General features: G+C 35.1%; 1 long non-coding RNA gene across 1 annotated transcript; it reads right to left on the minus strand.

Annotated features, from left to right (window-relative positions):
* Positions 1-2,257: 2,257 nt before the first annotated feature.
* On the minus strand, positions 2,258-12,771 carry LOC114095078 (uncharacterized). Its single transcript, XR_003583186.2, has 3 exons — positions 12,695-12,771; positions 11,127-11,238; positions 2,258-2,429 (listed from the first exon to the last, which is right to left on the minus strand). It is a non-coding gene; the product is annotated as an uncharacterized lncRNA (long non-coding RNA).
* Between the last annotated feature and the right edge of the window lie 4,309 nt (positions 12,772-17,080).

Raw genomic sequence — 17,080 nt, forward strand, 5'->3', positions numbered from 1 at the left:
TTGTTCTTGCTTGTTTTAGTGCCAATATCATGCTGGTTTTGTTATTGTGGCTCTATAGTACAGTTTAAGGTCTGGTATTGTAATGCCTCCTGCTTCACTTTTCTCTCTAAGGACTGTTTGGGTTATTATGAGTTTCTTATTTTTCCAAATGAATTTCATGACTGCTTTTTCCATTTCCATAAAGGTCACTGGAATTTTGATGGGAATTGCATTGAATCTGTACAGCACTTTTGATAGTAAGGCCATTTTGACAATATTAATTCTGCCTGTCCAAAAACGTGGGGGGTCTTTCCATTTTCTAAAGTCTTCTCCAATTTCAAAATGGAACACTGTGTAGGTTTAAGTTAGAAAAGACTTGAGAAGCCCCCATTTCATTTACTTCATCTTGACCACATTAAGTAACCATTTTTCTCACTACGCACTAGTGGCCAGCAGTGAAGCCCACTGGAGGCTTCAGTGGAATCAAGAAGACAAACTTAGCTTTGAGGCCTGGATTTCCTAGCATTGTGCTTTTGGAGAGCTCTCAAGCCTCAGGGGTCCTCAGCATCTCAGATGTGTGAATGATGCCAGAGAAGAATAAGAAGAAAAGAACAGATGCTATGAGGAAGTGACAAGATTTGTTAGTACAAGAGGAAATACCCATATCCTCCAGGCACTGGTAGTAACTGGGTACAAGGTTTACAGTTTTTCCCAATAGAGAAGATCATACATATAATATATTTGTGTGTATATGAGACACACACACAAAGCAATGAGAACTATCTTAAAACCAATTGTATTGAGAAGTATGATTATGTAAGGAGCCCTTAATTTATGTATATAAGTCTTAAATTTTATCAGATATTGACTTATTTCAAATTGAGGTGATTTTTCTGCTTTAAAATAGAAATAATGTAAAATATTTAGGAGAAAGATGGTAAATGAATTCTAATTTGTTTCTATGCTTCCTTAGTACCATTAAAGTTAGAAAACCTACTGCATTTAAGTTGTGATGCTGAATTTTTAATATTAATTTTTACATTATAATTTCCAATATATTCTCCTTTCCCTGCATTTTGCAGATGAATAAGCAGGCATAGGATAATTAAGTCCCTTTCCTGCATACAATCAGCTAGCAAACATCAGAACTTGAACTCAATTTAGCTATAGAATGACTCAAAGTCATATAAATTTTAAGCATTGCACAATAGTTTCTTGATTAGGGTAAAACTAATTTTTAATTTTGAAATGTACTCATACTGGATATTTAATTTGAAAATAAATATTCATGTTTTATAAAGCTCTCAGGTAGATTACTTTCTCTATATTCAGGGAGATGTGTGTATGTTTAACAGCAATGTATGTTATACTTAGTATTGAAAAGCTCCCTATAACATTATAAATGATTAATTGACTCAAGTCTATTGATTTTAATTTCTATTATATTAAAGTCAGTTATACAATTATAAAACAGGGGACAAGAAACAGATTAAGATTTGCAGGGTTCTTATTGGATGAGGGCATGAGGGAACCTCTGGAGTGCTGGATACAAGAGTATGTACACGTGAGGGGGAAGATGGCCAATTAGTGTGAGGTAGCATTTCTCTTAGCTTGGCTACCCAGAACTCAGACAGGGTGAATACTTTATCTCCCAGAAGCTTAGAATGAAAAATACTGAGACTGGAGGGACAGTCTGCCCTAACTGAACACAGACTGCTTGACTCATTGACCAGATATATATATATAAAATTCTTGACTAGAGTTTATCAGTTGTTCAAGATTCAGGAGCCATCTGTAGACTGCAGAGTGGCAGAGCCTATGGAAACTGAAACCCAGATCCAGATCCGTGAGTTGCAGCTAGGTCTGCATGGCTCTGTCTAAGCCTAACAATCATGTGGAAAGTCAGAAACTGAGAGCATTTTGCCCAGGGGAACACAGGCTCTCCCCAGTGCCAGGAGTCCTAAGGTTTGCAAAGATGGACAGGGATGGCTACAATGGGTCAGAAGATTGGAAAAAGGACATCTTACTCTCAGCTCACCCAGCCAGCCAGTCCTGCACTCACTGGGCTCCTGGGACCCACTTGGACCAGAACTCATGGAATTCCAGCACCATCCTGGTCCCCAATTCCCTCCCAGTCCTGCATCCACCAGTCCCCTGATCCTGTCAGTTCCAGCATCAGTCCAGCATCCTATAGGGCACTCCAGCTTCCCAGTGCCCAGTCTCCCAACCCCTGGTAACCCCCAACCTGGCCCATCACTCACAGCTTTGCAGCCAGCCTGCAGGTCTCAGTGCCTGGTCATGATCCACTTGATACATAACATCTGGATCCCCTGTGTGACTGAGCCCCACATGCTTCCTATCCATCAGACTCATTGGGTCCAGCACACAGCTCCACAATGAATATGCAGGTTCTTGTGTCCAGCCCTCAGGACCAGCTGGGAGAGAAGCACCTGACCAGGAATTGCAAAGGGCAAGAGCGGGAGATTGAGTTTAGAGACTAAATCAGAGACCAGGAATTATGGGGTCCACATGTGATATAAAGTGCTAAGAATAGGCTCCAATACCACATGAGTATATACCACATGAGTGGAACCCAAGGGAGATTCCAGGGGTGAGTCTTCCAACATGGACTAGCAACTCTGGTCCTGAAGATGCACTGTTGTAAAATCTCTAGACCAGTTGGTTCACAGCGTACCAAGCATACAACCCACCTCCAATGTTCTGCCTCCAGGACTAACACTCCCACCCTAGTAACCCCAGCCATCCTGAGGGTAGAGCTAGCATTAAACTCTAGACCACCTGACCTAATAGCCAAGAAGGGAAGCTGAGAAACTTCTCTTCTCCAAAATTGCTCAATTTTTCATTGAAATGCCCCCTTTTCTCTCTCGCATTTCTACCATTTTTGAACCAAATATTTTTCATGCATTGGTTCATTGAGGACTGGGATGTCTGAAAAATATCACAGTTTTGTTGTGTATTCTTGTATTTTTACTTTTTTCTTTTTCTTTTTTAATTTCTTGCCGCAGTCCAGCTGCAGCAAAATAACCGGGGGGTGACGAACAACTTGTGTACATTGATACAGCAGGAGTGGGAGCCGTTTATTGTAGGACAACAGAGGTATTTATACATTCCACACAGCTTATCTTAATTAACATAAACTAGATACAGCAGTCAACCAATAAGAAATCTCCACAATTAATGGCTCGCTGGCGCCACCTCACAAACCACTCCCCCTGGCAAAATGCCAGGCGCCATCTTGACTTGTTTACAGACTCTAACAATTTCTTTTTATTTTTTAAAAATTTTACTATATATATATATATATATATATAGAGAGAGAGAGAGAGAGAGAGAGAGAGATTCATTTCCTCTCACTTATCTATTACCCTGGATTCTCTTTCTTTTCTCTGTTAATAACCAATTTCTATTAATTCCTCTTTCATTCTTCCTATAATTTTTACTTCTATCTCTTCTCCTCCTTCCTCATAAACATCACTTCCTACACCACTTCTATTATCTCCTTTCCCACCATTTGATACTGTAAACCCTTTTGCAAACTACTGTTTATACTGTAGAGAATAACTGAAAGCATCATTTCTGTTTATTGTGAGAAAAGTGTAGACATCCTACTAGGAGATTTTTTTATTTAAGGTTATATATTGTTTGCATTAGGTGCTGTGAAAATTGGTCTTCCCCTTAAGGTGAGGTACTGGAAAAATACAGGGACACTAAAAGTCTACAGGGTAGAAACTGTACTGCCTCAGATCCACACTGCTAGATGGGCAGACACACAAACAGAATGAAAAAGAGAAGTGAACAAAGCACACCCAACAAATTAAGATGTTCCAACAATAGAATTCATTGATAACACAGTAGAAGAAATGTCAGAGAAGGAGTTTAGAATAGTTACATAGTTAAACTGATCCAAAATATAAAGAATGATATAAGAAGTGAAATCAGGGATAAATTTCATGAGGTGAAATATCATTTCAATAAAGAGAGATTCTGAAAAGAAACTAAGCAGAAATCCTCAAAATGAGGGAATCAATAAACCAAATTAAAAATTAAATGAAAACCATCACCACGTGAAAGACAGACCCTTTGGTGATGAAGATAAAATACATAATCTTGAAAATAAAGTTCACCATGCAGAGAAGATGGCAAGAAACCATGAACAGACTTACAAAATGGGATAACATGAAGAGACAAAATTTAAGATTTATCAGGATAGATGAAGGCACAGAGATACAGACTAAAGGAGTGCACAGTCTTTTAATAAAATAATATCGGAAAATTTCCCAAACCTAAAGAATTAAATGGAAAATCAAGTACAAGAGGCTTATAGGACCCCAAATGTACAAAATCACAACAGACTCACACCAAGGCACATTATAATAAATATGCATAACATACAGAATAAGAATAGAATTTTAAAGACCAAAAGAGAAAAATATCAGTTTACATATAGGGGAAACTAATTTGGACCTCAGCTGATTTCTCAAACCTGACTCTCAAAGCTAGGAAGTTATAGAATACTATAAACCTGAAAGAAAATAGATGACAAACAAGAATTCTGTATCCAGAAAACTTAAGCTTCAGACTTGAAGATGAAATAAAAACCTTCTATGATAAACAAAATTTAAAAGCATTCACAAATAGAAAGCCTGCATACAGAACATTCTCAACAAAATATTCCATGAAGATGAAATGAAAAATAAAAATGAAAACCACCAAAAGAAGAAACTATGCTAAAGGAATAGTCAATCAAGGATAAATTAATTCAAATTAAAAACCAGAAATAAACCAAAATGACTGGAATATATATCATATCTCAATAATATCCTTGGATGTTAATAACTCATCAGTCTAAACACATATACTGGCAGATTGGATTTAGAAACAAGACCCAACAATATGCTCTCTCCAAAGAGCTTACCTCATAGGCCAAGACATTCACAGACTGAAAGTGAAAGAGCAAGGGTTTCTATCCCCATATAAAGTGGACTTAAAGTGAAAGTTAGTCATTAGGAACAAAGAAGGACATTTAATACTGCTTAAGGGAATTACATCAACAAGATGTAACAATAGTAAATATTTATACCCCAAACAATGGAGCATCTACATACATATCAATGTCAAGAATCAAATACACCACAACACAATAATACTGGGTGACTTTAACACACCTCTCTCACTACTGGGTAGATCCTCCAAACAAAAACTAAACAAAGAAACTATAGAACTAAACAATACAATCAATAATTTAGACTTAACAGATATATATAGAATATTTCAACATCAACAAGTGAATAGATTTTCTTCTCAGCCCCACATAGATCCTTCTCTAAAATATAACATTTCTTATGCCACAAAGAAACTTGTAGCAAATACCCAAAAAAAGACATAATACTCTGCATTCTTTCAGATTATAAGGGGATGAAATTAGAAAATAGAAGTTACTAACACCTGAAGACTATATAATAGTATATTGAATGATGAATGGATAACAGAAGAAATCAGGGAGGAAATTTAAAAAAAAACACATCTAGAAGTATATGAGAATAGTGATACAAAGTATTAAAATCTCTGGGACACTATGAAGGTACTGCTAAGAGGAAAGTTCATCATATTGAGCTCATTCATTAAAAGAATAAAAAGTCAATAAATACATGACCTAACATTGTATCTCAAAGCCCTAGAAAAAGATGAACAAAAAAACACCAAAGGCAGTAGAAAACAGGAAATAATTAAAATAAGAGCTGAAATCAATAAAACTGAAACAAAGGAACAATTCAAAAACTGACAAAACAAAAGGTCGGGTTTTTGAAAGAAAAAAAAATTGATAAACAATTAGTTACACTAACAAAGAGAAAAAGAAAGTTCAAATTACTAAAATTTGTGATAAAAAGGAAATATTACAATAGACACTACTGAAATACAGAAGATAATCAGAAACAATTTTAAAAATTTATACTTCAATAAATTAGAAAATTTTGAAGACATCAACAAATTTTTAGAGACATATGACCTATTCAAATTGAATCAGGAGGATATACAATGTAATAGAAGACACCATTAAAATCCTATCAATCAAAAAAACCCAAGGAAAAAAATTAAAAAAAAAAAATTTAAGCCTATGACCAGACAGATTCTCAACCAAGTTCTATAAGACCTTCAAAGAAGAATTAACACCAATATTCCTCAATTTTTTTCCATGAAATAGAAAACACATTCTATGAAGCTAGTATCACCCTGATACCAAAACCAGACAAAGACACTTCAAGGAAATAAAATTTCAGACCAATATCCCTCATGAACACAGATGTAAAAATTCCTAATAAAATTCTGGAAAATCTCATACAAAAACATATTTAAAAGATAGTGGGCCACGATCAAGTGGGATTCCTCCCAGAGATGCACAGTTGGTTCAACATACAGAAATCAACAAATATAATTCATCACATAAATAGACAAGACTCATGTGATCATCTCAATAGATGTAGAAAAGGCATTTGACAAAATACAGCACCTTTCATGTTCAAAACACTAGAAAAACTACGGATAGTAGGAATATATCTCAATATTATAAGAGCTATCTATGCTAAACCTAAGTCCAGTTTCATTCTAAATGGAGAAAAATTTAAAGCATTTCCTCTAAGAACTGGAACAAGACAAGAATTCCATCTTTCACCACTTTGATTTCACCATCCTTGAAACTCTAGCCAGAGCAATTAGACGAAAGAAATTAAAGGATACAAACAGGAAAAGAAAAACTCAAGATATCCATTATTTGCAGACAACATGATTCTATACTTAGTGGATTTTTAAAACTCCACAAGAAAACTTCTATAAATAATAGATGAATTCAGCAAAGTAGCAGGATATAAAATCAACACCCATAAATCAAATACATTCTTATACATCAGTGATGAATTTGCTGAAAGAGAAATTAGGAAAACTATCCCATTCACAATAGCCTCAAAAGAAATAAAATAAAATACTTGGGAATCAATCTAACAAAAGACTTATACAATAAAACTACAGAACACTAAAGAAAGAAAATGAAGGAGACCATAGAAGATGGAAAGATCTCCCATACTCTTGCATAGGTAGAATTAACATTGTCAAAATGTTTTGGTGGTATGGCCATACCACCAAAAACTTTATACAGATTTAATGCAATTCCCATTAAAATTCCAATGACATTCTTCATAGAATTATAAAAAGCAATCATAAAATTTATTTGGAAAACTGAGAGACCCAGAATAGCCAAAGCAATCTTTAGCAAGAAAAGTGAAGCAGGAGGCATTAAAATACCAAATTTTAAACTGTACTACAGATCAACAGTAACAAATACAGCATGAAATCAGCATCAAAAGGGACATGTAGAACAACAGTGCAGAGTAAAAGACACAGAGAAAAAAAAAACCACATAATTACAGTTATCTTATATTAGACAAAGGCACTTAAAACATACTTGGAGAAAAGATACCCTCATCAACCAATGGTGCTAGGAAAACTGAAAATCCATATATAGCAAAAGGATATTAAACTGCTATCTCTAGTCCTGCACAAAACTCAAATCAAAGTGGATCAAAGACTGAGGCATTAGAACAGAGACTCTGAACCTTATAGAAGAAAAAGTAGGACCAAATCTTCATTATGTCAGCATAGGACCCGACTTCCTTAATAAGACTCCTAAAGCATAAGAAGTAAAATCAGGAATCAAATAAATGGTAAAAAGCTTGTTCACAGAAAAAGAAATAAGCAATAGCATGAAGAGAGAGCCTGTATGATAGAAGAAAATCTTTAACACATGCACCTCAAAGCATTAATCTCCAGAATATAAAAAGAACTAAATAAACTTAACACCAAATAACCCAATCAGTAAATGGGCTAAGGATCTAAACAGACATTTCACAGAAGAAGAAATACAATCAATCAAAAATATATGAAAAAATGTTCAACATCTCTAGTAGTTAGAGAAATGCAAATCAGAACTACACTGAGATTTCATTCTCATTCCAGTCAGAATGGCAATTATCAAGAATGCAAGCAACAATAAATGTTGGCAAGCATGTGGAGGAAACTGTACACTCATACATTGCTGATGGGACTGCAAATTGGTGTAACCATTATGGAAAGCGGTATGGAGATTCCTCAGAAAACTTGGAATGGAACCACCATTTGACCCAACTATCCCACTCCTTGGTTATTCCCAAAGGACATAAAATCAGCATACTACAGTGATGCAGCCACACAGCAGCTCAACTGACAATAGCAAAACTATGGAACCAACTTAGGTATCCTTCAAAGGATGCATGGATAAAAAGAAACTGATACATATACACAATGGAATATTATCAGCTTTAAAGAAAAATGAAATTATGGCATTTTCAGGTGAATTGATGGAGCTGGAAAATATCACACTAAACAAAATAAACCAATCCCAAAGAACAAAAGGCTGAATGTTTTCTCTGGCATGCAGATGCTGATTCACAGTAAGACAGTGGGGACTATGGAAAAACAGAGGTACTTTGGATTGGACAGAGGAGGTGAGGGGAGGGGAGGTGGTAGGGGATAGGAAGGATAGTAGAATGTATCAGACATTATTACCCTACGTGCATACATGATTACATAACCCATGTAATTCGGTATTAGGTAAAAATTAGAAGAATGAGAAGGTATACTCCATTTATGTATGATGTGTCAAAATGTATTCTACTGTCATGTATAATTAATAAAAAATAATTTAAAAAATAGTATATACAGAGATCAAGAAGCTGAAGCAGGAGGATTGCAAGTTAGAGGCCAGCCTTAGCATTTTAGCAAGACCCTCAGTATCTTAGCAAGAACCTGTCTCAAAATAAAAAATGAAAGGTACTTAAGATGAATCTCAGTGCTAAAGTGTCCCTGGGTTCAATCTCCAGTGCAAAAAAGAAATGATTAAATAAATATTTAGTTCATTGCATTGTATACAAATTGAGCCTCAATTTTAAAAAGAATGAACAGATACAAAAAGGAAGAAAATAGAACAAAAAAGGGGAGAAAGAGAAAGGGAAGGGAAGTAAAAAAAGGAAGGAAGGAAAGAAATAAATAAGGAAGTTAGGATGGAAGGTGGGTGGGTGTTGCTTTACCCTGTGGTACAAGAAGCAAGTTTGGAACATATTAAAAGTGGAGATCTGGAGAAGGCAGTTGAATATATAAGTAGGGATCCAGTCTAAAATTGAGGTAAAAATTTAGAAATCATCTTTGTGTAGATCTTACCTCAAACACTGACACTGCATGGGATTCCCAGGGGGTGAATTAAGCAGTGTGCTAAATCCCATAATATGCTAAAGCTTGTGAAAATAATATGTGAAGGCTCAACCAGAAGCCTACAAAACAGGAGGATGAGTAAGATTGAATAGTATCGTGTAAATGGATACCAGAGAGAGAGATTGCTATTAAACTTCTATGTTTTTAATTATTTTACATCAAGAAAATGAATCTTTAAACTCTAAGCCTAGCATAGTTACAAGAAGAAAAAGAATGATCTAATACCGCAGTCCAGCTGCAGCAAAATAACGGGGGGGGGGGGGGGGGGGGGGTGAGGAGCAACTTGTGTACATTGATACAGCAGGAGTGGGAGCCATTTATTGTAGGACAGGCAGGAGGGGTATATATACATTCCACACAGCTTATCTTAATTAACATAAACTAGATACAGCAGTCAACCAATAAGGAATCTCCACACTTAATGGCTCGCTGGAGTTACTTCACAAACCACTCCCTCTGGCAAAATGCCAGGGGCCATCTTGACTTGTTTACAGACCTTAACAATCTAACCTGGGAGGAGTTCATAACATATTATTTATATGTTCAGAGCATATTGAAAAATTGCCCCAAATGATCATAGAATCCCTGTCGAAAACTGGGGAAAATGACAATGAAGAAAAGCAATGTAAAATGGTCAACATGGCAAATCAGAGGGAAAAAAATCTTAAAAGTTTGATGTTAATCTGTGGGAAATTCCTCCAATGTCAAACAACATCAGCATTCTTGAACCATGGTGTCATATAAAATTATAATTAAAAATACTTATTTTTAAAAATTTTTGTTTAATTAAACATATTTATTCATATGATGATTTAATGTTAGGTCACTGAGAATCTTTAATAAATCAGATGTCAAATTACTATTTCTCTCCCATTGATTTTTTAATATGTTCAAATTAGTTATACACAACAGTAGAATGCACTATGATACATCATATATAAATGGAGTATAATATATCCTTCTGGTTGTACATGATGTAGAATCCCACTGGTCGTGTAATCATATATGTACATAGGGTAATAATGTCTGATTCTTCCTACTATTCTCTCTACCTCTATACCTCCTCCCCTCCCTTTATTCCCCTCTACCTAATCTAAAGTAGCTCTATTCTTCCCTAGGCACCCCTTATTGTGAAAAAAAAAATACATGATTTTTTAAAAAATATTTTCTAAGCTAAATTTTTCTCTTAGGTAGTTTATGCATATAAATCAATATTGATCTCATTTTACAAATCTACATGTGTTTTGTGCCCATGTTTCATCTAAATTTCAACAGAATTTTATTAAATTCTTATTAAAACATGTGGGACAATTTTCTGATATGACTGATACAAGCAACTAGTTGAAAAATGCTAATTAGAGGGGAAATATCAATCTACACTTACCGGTATTTGTTCAACAGAAGATTCTGACCATAATTGGGTGTTATTAATCCATGCTTCCAGTAACTTCCACACAAGCCAGTAATTAAGTAGGGCTTTAGGACAACAATGAGCAACCTCTCAGGAATTTGTAAATAAAATTTTTCTTAGTTAAACCAAGTGATAATATTGATTTCTACTGAAATATTTGGAAAGTCTCAAAACTCCAATCAAGTCAACCTAGATTTTCTCTCCTGGAGATAAGATTGGAATGTAATTCGAATTTATTAAGTAGAAACTTAATAAAGACCATGTAATTAGAGAGGTCAGTCTAAGGCAATGATTTCTAAAGTTTCCCCATCAGAGGCATCAGTATCACCTGGGAACTTGTTAGTACAGATTGAAATGGAAACTAAGTATAAGATCCAGCCACGTCGGGTTTAACCTTCAAAGACTGACATTGACTGACCTGTTGCACGGTGAAGGGAAGGCAAACATCACATGTGGCAGATTCCAGGGTGATTACTGGGTGGTGGGGGGTATCCTCCTAGGACGAGGGTCTTCATCAGCTTCACTATAAACTAAAATGAAATGCCTCTTAAAACCATTTCTGTTGCTTTTATTAACATCAAACTTTTCATCACACTTTTAACCATTTAAATAGCCTGTCACACAATACTAGAGGCTGAGGCAGGAGAATCCCAATTTTGAGGACAGTCTCAGCAACTTTGCAAGGCCCTAAGTAATTTAGTGAGACAGTCTCAAATTTTAAAAAAGTTAAAATAAAAAGGGCTTGGGATGCAGATCCATGGTAAAGAGCCCGTGGGTTCAGTCCTCAGTAGACACACACACACACACACACACACACACACACACACATTAAAAAAAATACTTTGTGCATGAGTATCTTATTTGAAAAAGACACAGAGCTTTTCTTTAAGGGCAAAAATATCTTAGCATGACAGCACTACCAATGTGTTAATATGAGTGTTGACTGAATTTATAAAAAAATGTTCACTCAAGACAAATAAAAATCCTATTCTCTTATGCATCCTGGAGAATGCAACCAAGAAACTAATTCTACTCTGCTTTTTTTAACATGGTACTTGTACTGGTAATTCATAATAAGGTGGCGTTGAGGAGATGAGGTGTATTAGAGCTCTATCTTCCACTAGGACAACCCCCAGAGTCCACTGGAACATCAGTCCTACAGTCTTCCATGGAAATGAGGCATGCTGTGTCCCAGTGATCCTGGTAGGGACATTCTTAAGCTTCTTTGGGTTTTAGAGCTGTGTAATATTTAGTGGTCTTCTGACCTCCTTCACAAGTGACACACCTTCACAGAGGGAATTCAAGTGGGAAAAATATGAGTGCTGATGCTCTAGTCAGGGTGAGGTGATCAGGAGCATCTGGATGAAACCTGATTCAATGATAAAGCACGTGACAGTGCCAAGATTCCCCTCTTGCCCCACTCCCTCACTCTGTTAGCCCCTCCGCAAACACAAACATCCCAACACTATAGAAGACATAGAAAGGCAAGGAGTAAAGGAGTTAGGGAGCAGTTTGGAGATGAGAACTAGTAGTCCTGGCCATCAGCAGGGATGATTTCTTTTCTTTTTTTTTTAATTTTTCATTTATCTTCTAGTAATAATAATAAAATCTATCAGAATTCTTTTCTGGATATGATGAAGTCAGGTGGAAGTCTCTATTTTCCAGATCTTCTGAAGAATTATATCCTTAAAAAGAAAGCAATCTAGTCTATATGCTTCTAGACTGAGAATGCCATTGGGACTGTGTCGCCATTGGGACTGTGTCCCCACCGGAACTGGCATACACATGTTCACAGATGCCTTATCAAGCCAATCAGGTTATATAAGCTGTTAGTAATCATGGGTGATTTCTCTCTGTATCCCCTAAGGCACTGGAGCACTCAGTAAACAGTAATATTATAGGAATGTTGTAGTAACCTGTCCTAGAAATATGTCTCATAGTATTCTCTTTTTGTTTTAAGTTCTAGTACATTTTTGGTATACTCACCTGAAAAGTATTAGATGTTGGAGTTTAAATGGATCTTCAGAGTTTCCATGGCCTTGCCCTCTTCTGAAAGACAAGAACACTGAAATGCCAATTGAAGAGATTGCAGAGATTATTAGAATGTATGAGTCTTACACTGATTCTAAGTCCAGGCTCCTTGAATCCAATTTTGAAGATCATTTGATATACTTATCCAGGAATATTATCATTTCTTATCTACCATATGCTTGTCTTCATGACCTTTTTCCTTATGATGCACCAATTACATTATCTCCTGGGATATCCTTACGTTTTCTCAATTCTATCTTTTTTCATCATTAAACTTAGTGTATTCACTTAGTGTATTCTCTAATCATTACTAAGCTAGTTTCCTGCTCAGTACTCCCCACTCAGTGCTCTGCTTGACATTACCTACTGAGTTTAAGGAATAGATGCACGATCAAGTAAGTAAATTTTTTAAATAACTGAATGATTGCTAGAGGAATATATTTTATAAGACTGCTAGAGACCCTGTAAGAATTCACTCTTACTTCAAAAAAAAATCTTACTATATTTTCTACTACAATGATATATGAAAGAACACTATGTGTTCTTTAATTTATTAAAATAAATAATAAAATAATTATCATTCCTGCTTTTTGAGCAAACATGAAACATCACTTCTATGAGAGAAATGAATAGGATCCAATTTCCTTTTGAAACAAATACAAAAAAGAAACATAAATAAATCATAAAAGTTTAATAGCTTCCCATATCCTCTCTCTCTCTCCCACTTTTATAGAGGCATGTGTGGCTTAACAATGAGTAAAATTCTGAGATATGCATTGTTAGACAGTTATGTCATTATATGAACATCATAAAGTTTACCTATTCAAACCTGGATGGTATAGTGCAATCCTTTTATATGGCCTTAGTGTTTCTGGTCGGATTCCTAGGTCTTTAAAAAACTACAAGTTGATTTTTATACAGAAGAGAGATAGGAATCTGGTTTTATTTTTCTATATATCTCTATCTAGTTTTGCCAGAACGGTTTGTTTAAAAGGCTGTCTTTCCTCCAATCTGGGTTGTTGGCACCTTGGTTGAGGATCAGATTACTACATCTCTGTTTTCTATTCTATTTCATTAGTCTTAATCTTTCAATCATATCCTCCCTCTTGATTTACTATATGTAGTAAAAAAAAAAAGCCATATATCTCCTTCAATATCTTGCTGCTTAAAAACATTTTCTGCCAGATATCTTAGTTTATTGCTCTTAAATCCTGCCTTCTATAAAGCTCTCAGGCATTGATACAATTCATCAAAGTATTTTACAATTTTATAACAATGATGGTACTTCCTCTAGATCCAAATACATTGTCTTTGTGTATATGTGTGTCTGTGTATATATATATATATAAACATATATAAATATATATATATATATATATATATATATATATGTGTGTGTGTGTGTGTGTGTGTGTGTGTGTGTGTGTGTTATCAAAATAATCTTTTAGGGGGGTAAGAAGGATACTGTGGATTGAACTCAGGGACACTTGATCACTGAGCCACATCCCCAGGCCTATTTTGTATTTTATTTAGAGACCAGGTTTCACTGAGTTGCTTAGCACCTCTCTTTTGCTGAGGCTGGCTTTGAACTCGTGATCCTCCTGTCTCAGCCTCCAGAGCCACTGTGATTATAGGCGTGCACCACTGCACCCAGCCCAAATCATCTTTACTATCCATATTTCTATTAGCATTGTGATAATGATCATTTAAGTAAACTTTCAGCAGTTTCAGACTTATTGTATATCTATTCTCTTCTAGGACTTCATTAGAATTATACTTAATGTTCCATTTATAGCAATCTTTTTTTTTTCTAGTATGTTACTCAAAATTCTTCCAGCCTCTACCCATTGCACAATTCCAAAGCTGTTTTCATATACTCTGGTGTTTATTATAGCGACATTCCCACTCCTGGAAATAAATTTTATGTCTTAATCTGTTCTATGTTGCTATAATAGAATACCAGAGATGGGTGGTTTATAAAGAAGAGAAATTTATCCTCTCAGTTCTGGAGTCCACATTTAATATCAGTGTGTCAACATCTGGCAAGGACTTATACTAGAAGTAGAAAGGTTGAGGGTGGGAGTGGGGCTTTTATAAAACTTAGGCTTTTATAACAAACCCACTCCTGTAGTGATGGTATTACTCCATTCATGGGGGTAATGCCCATATTACCTCATCACCTCTCATTGGTCTCACTTTCCAACACTGCTATGCTGGGGACTGTTTCCAACATGTGCTTTTGAAGGAAACATTTAAACCATAGCAGAGGATTATATTGTCAAACCACTAAATGAGAACAACACAAGCATATTTGGTATTTTCTAAAACACTGGGTAAGGACTCCACCATTAAGGGAAGTATTAAGCAATCTTGCCCTGATTGACTAATCTTAAGGTAGTCAACTGTCTTACCCATGTATTTTTAGTTGCATAGTTTGCCAGAGTCTTACTTCAAAAATTTGATGAACTTACCTGTCTTATAGACCTCCATCCTTTCCTATCTACTATCTAATGCAGCACAAGGCACACCTACCTGATTTCTTGTTGTTTGATAACTTTAACATTTTAGTCATTAAAAATGGTCCAGAAGGCATTATATAGCATGTAAATCTTCACCATCAATAATATGAATATTTTGTTATAAAAATACTTGATCTAAACTAGTCAAGTTTAGATCTCTTTTAAAAGACATCAAAGGGTCAAGGATACTGTACCTCCCTTCTTTTATCCCATCTCTGGAATTCCTTCCTTAAATGTAAGCTTAGTCATCTCCCCTTCTCTTATGTTTTGTTTATAATACTTCCTTCTTATCCAACAGGTTCCTTTTCTAGGATTCTTTGCTGTCACTAGTTTTTAAATATTTCCTCCTCTTACTCATACTTCCTGAAGTTTCTGCCAGTCTTATGAGTTAATTTTCTTGCCAGGGCACAATCTTTTCAATCTGATGTATTCCTTACCAAATTTATAAGGATATTTTTCATCCAAGTGTGTGTGTTTTAGTTTCAGAGCAATATAAGAAAACTTTTTTTCACATATTCATCTTTATTACAGTTCTATTTTTTTAACATTTCTTTCCTAATTGTTTTCATTATTGAAGTCTTAGCCTACAAACTAGATTGTAAACTTCATCAGAGCACCTAAAATATTATTTGTCGTATAATGGGTGTTCTACAAAAAAACTAAGTGCTTGACAAGGTTAAAAAAAAAATAGCAGATAAATGTGCTCAATCTGTTATCACAACACCCAACTGAGATTTGTGTTCTCCAACAATAATTCAATAAAACATGAAAGAAAATACTTAGATCAAACTTGCACATACAGAAAAGATGTGCTCTAATGTCTGGTATAAATACTAACATAACCTGAAAAAGATAAAACTCATGAAGTTTCAAATCCTCTGAGCACAATTTTGTGGCCACATCTGCTTTAAACTGTTAGACTAAAAATTTTTACATAAGAAAACAAAAAAAAAATGCTGAATTGGAAATTCACTGGGAGGTAACTTTATTATTGGCATAATTGAGGCAGCTGCTATTATTGTCATTATTGAGATTTTCATGCAGATGTGCCACCAAATGTCAAGAGACAATGGCGGCTATAATAAGTTGCCCAGACCACCAAAATCTTGAAATCACATTTCTTAGAGTGGCTGTGCAAAATAGCAGAGCAGAGGTTACATAACACTGAAAATTAAGAATTAGTATTAATCTCCGAAACTAAGATTTAATAAGACCGCAAAGAAAAAAAGAAGGGAAGAGGGTGTGCAATCTTTTATTCAGACAGATACCAAAGTCAAGTAACAATGCTTCCTGATTGAAAAAAAAAATTAATCAACTACAAATAGAGAACAGAAGTTCTTTTTATTATCTTTATCTAAGAAAAATTGTTTTAATTTCATTTCATTTCCATTATTTTAGAAAACTCTATAAATTAGAAAGTGAAGGTAATCTCATTTCAATTTACCTCTGCACATTTATAAAGTGAAAATAATATTAGACAAGGTAATTGCAGATCTTGCATTGAGGGGCATCTCCATGTTTCCTGGCCTCACAAATTTCATCTTTCTGGAATCACTTTAATCTTCAATAATATTAGGGGGAAGGTAATTAAATTTCTTAATGATTCCCCTCATTTTTATCAGCACATACATAAATAATTTCTCCTTAGCTTCTCCTGAGGACTCACAGATAAGGTGTATTTCCCTGCATCTTAGTGTAGTACCAACATATAGAGAAGGCAGAAGGTGTAAATAATGATCACTGATATACAATGAGTACTATGTGCCTCTGTCCTCTGTGTATTATATAGGTTACTTAATTTTTATAATCAATCCTCTGAGGC

This window comes from Marmota flaviventris, chromosome 6 (assembly GCF_047511675.1).
Source record: "Marmota flaviventris isolate mMarFla1 chromosome 6, mMarFla1.hap1, whole genome shotgun sequence".
Taxonomy (NCBI): Eukaryota; Metazoa; Chordata; class Mammalia; order Rodentia; family Sciuridae; genus Marmota; species Marmota flaviventris.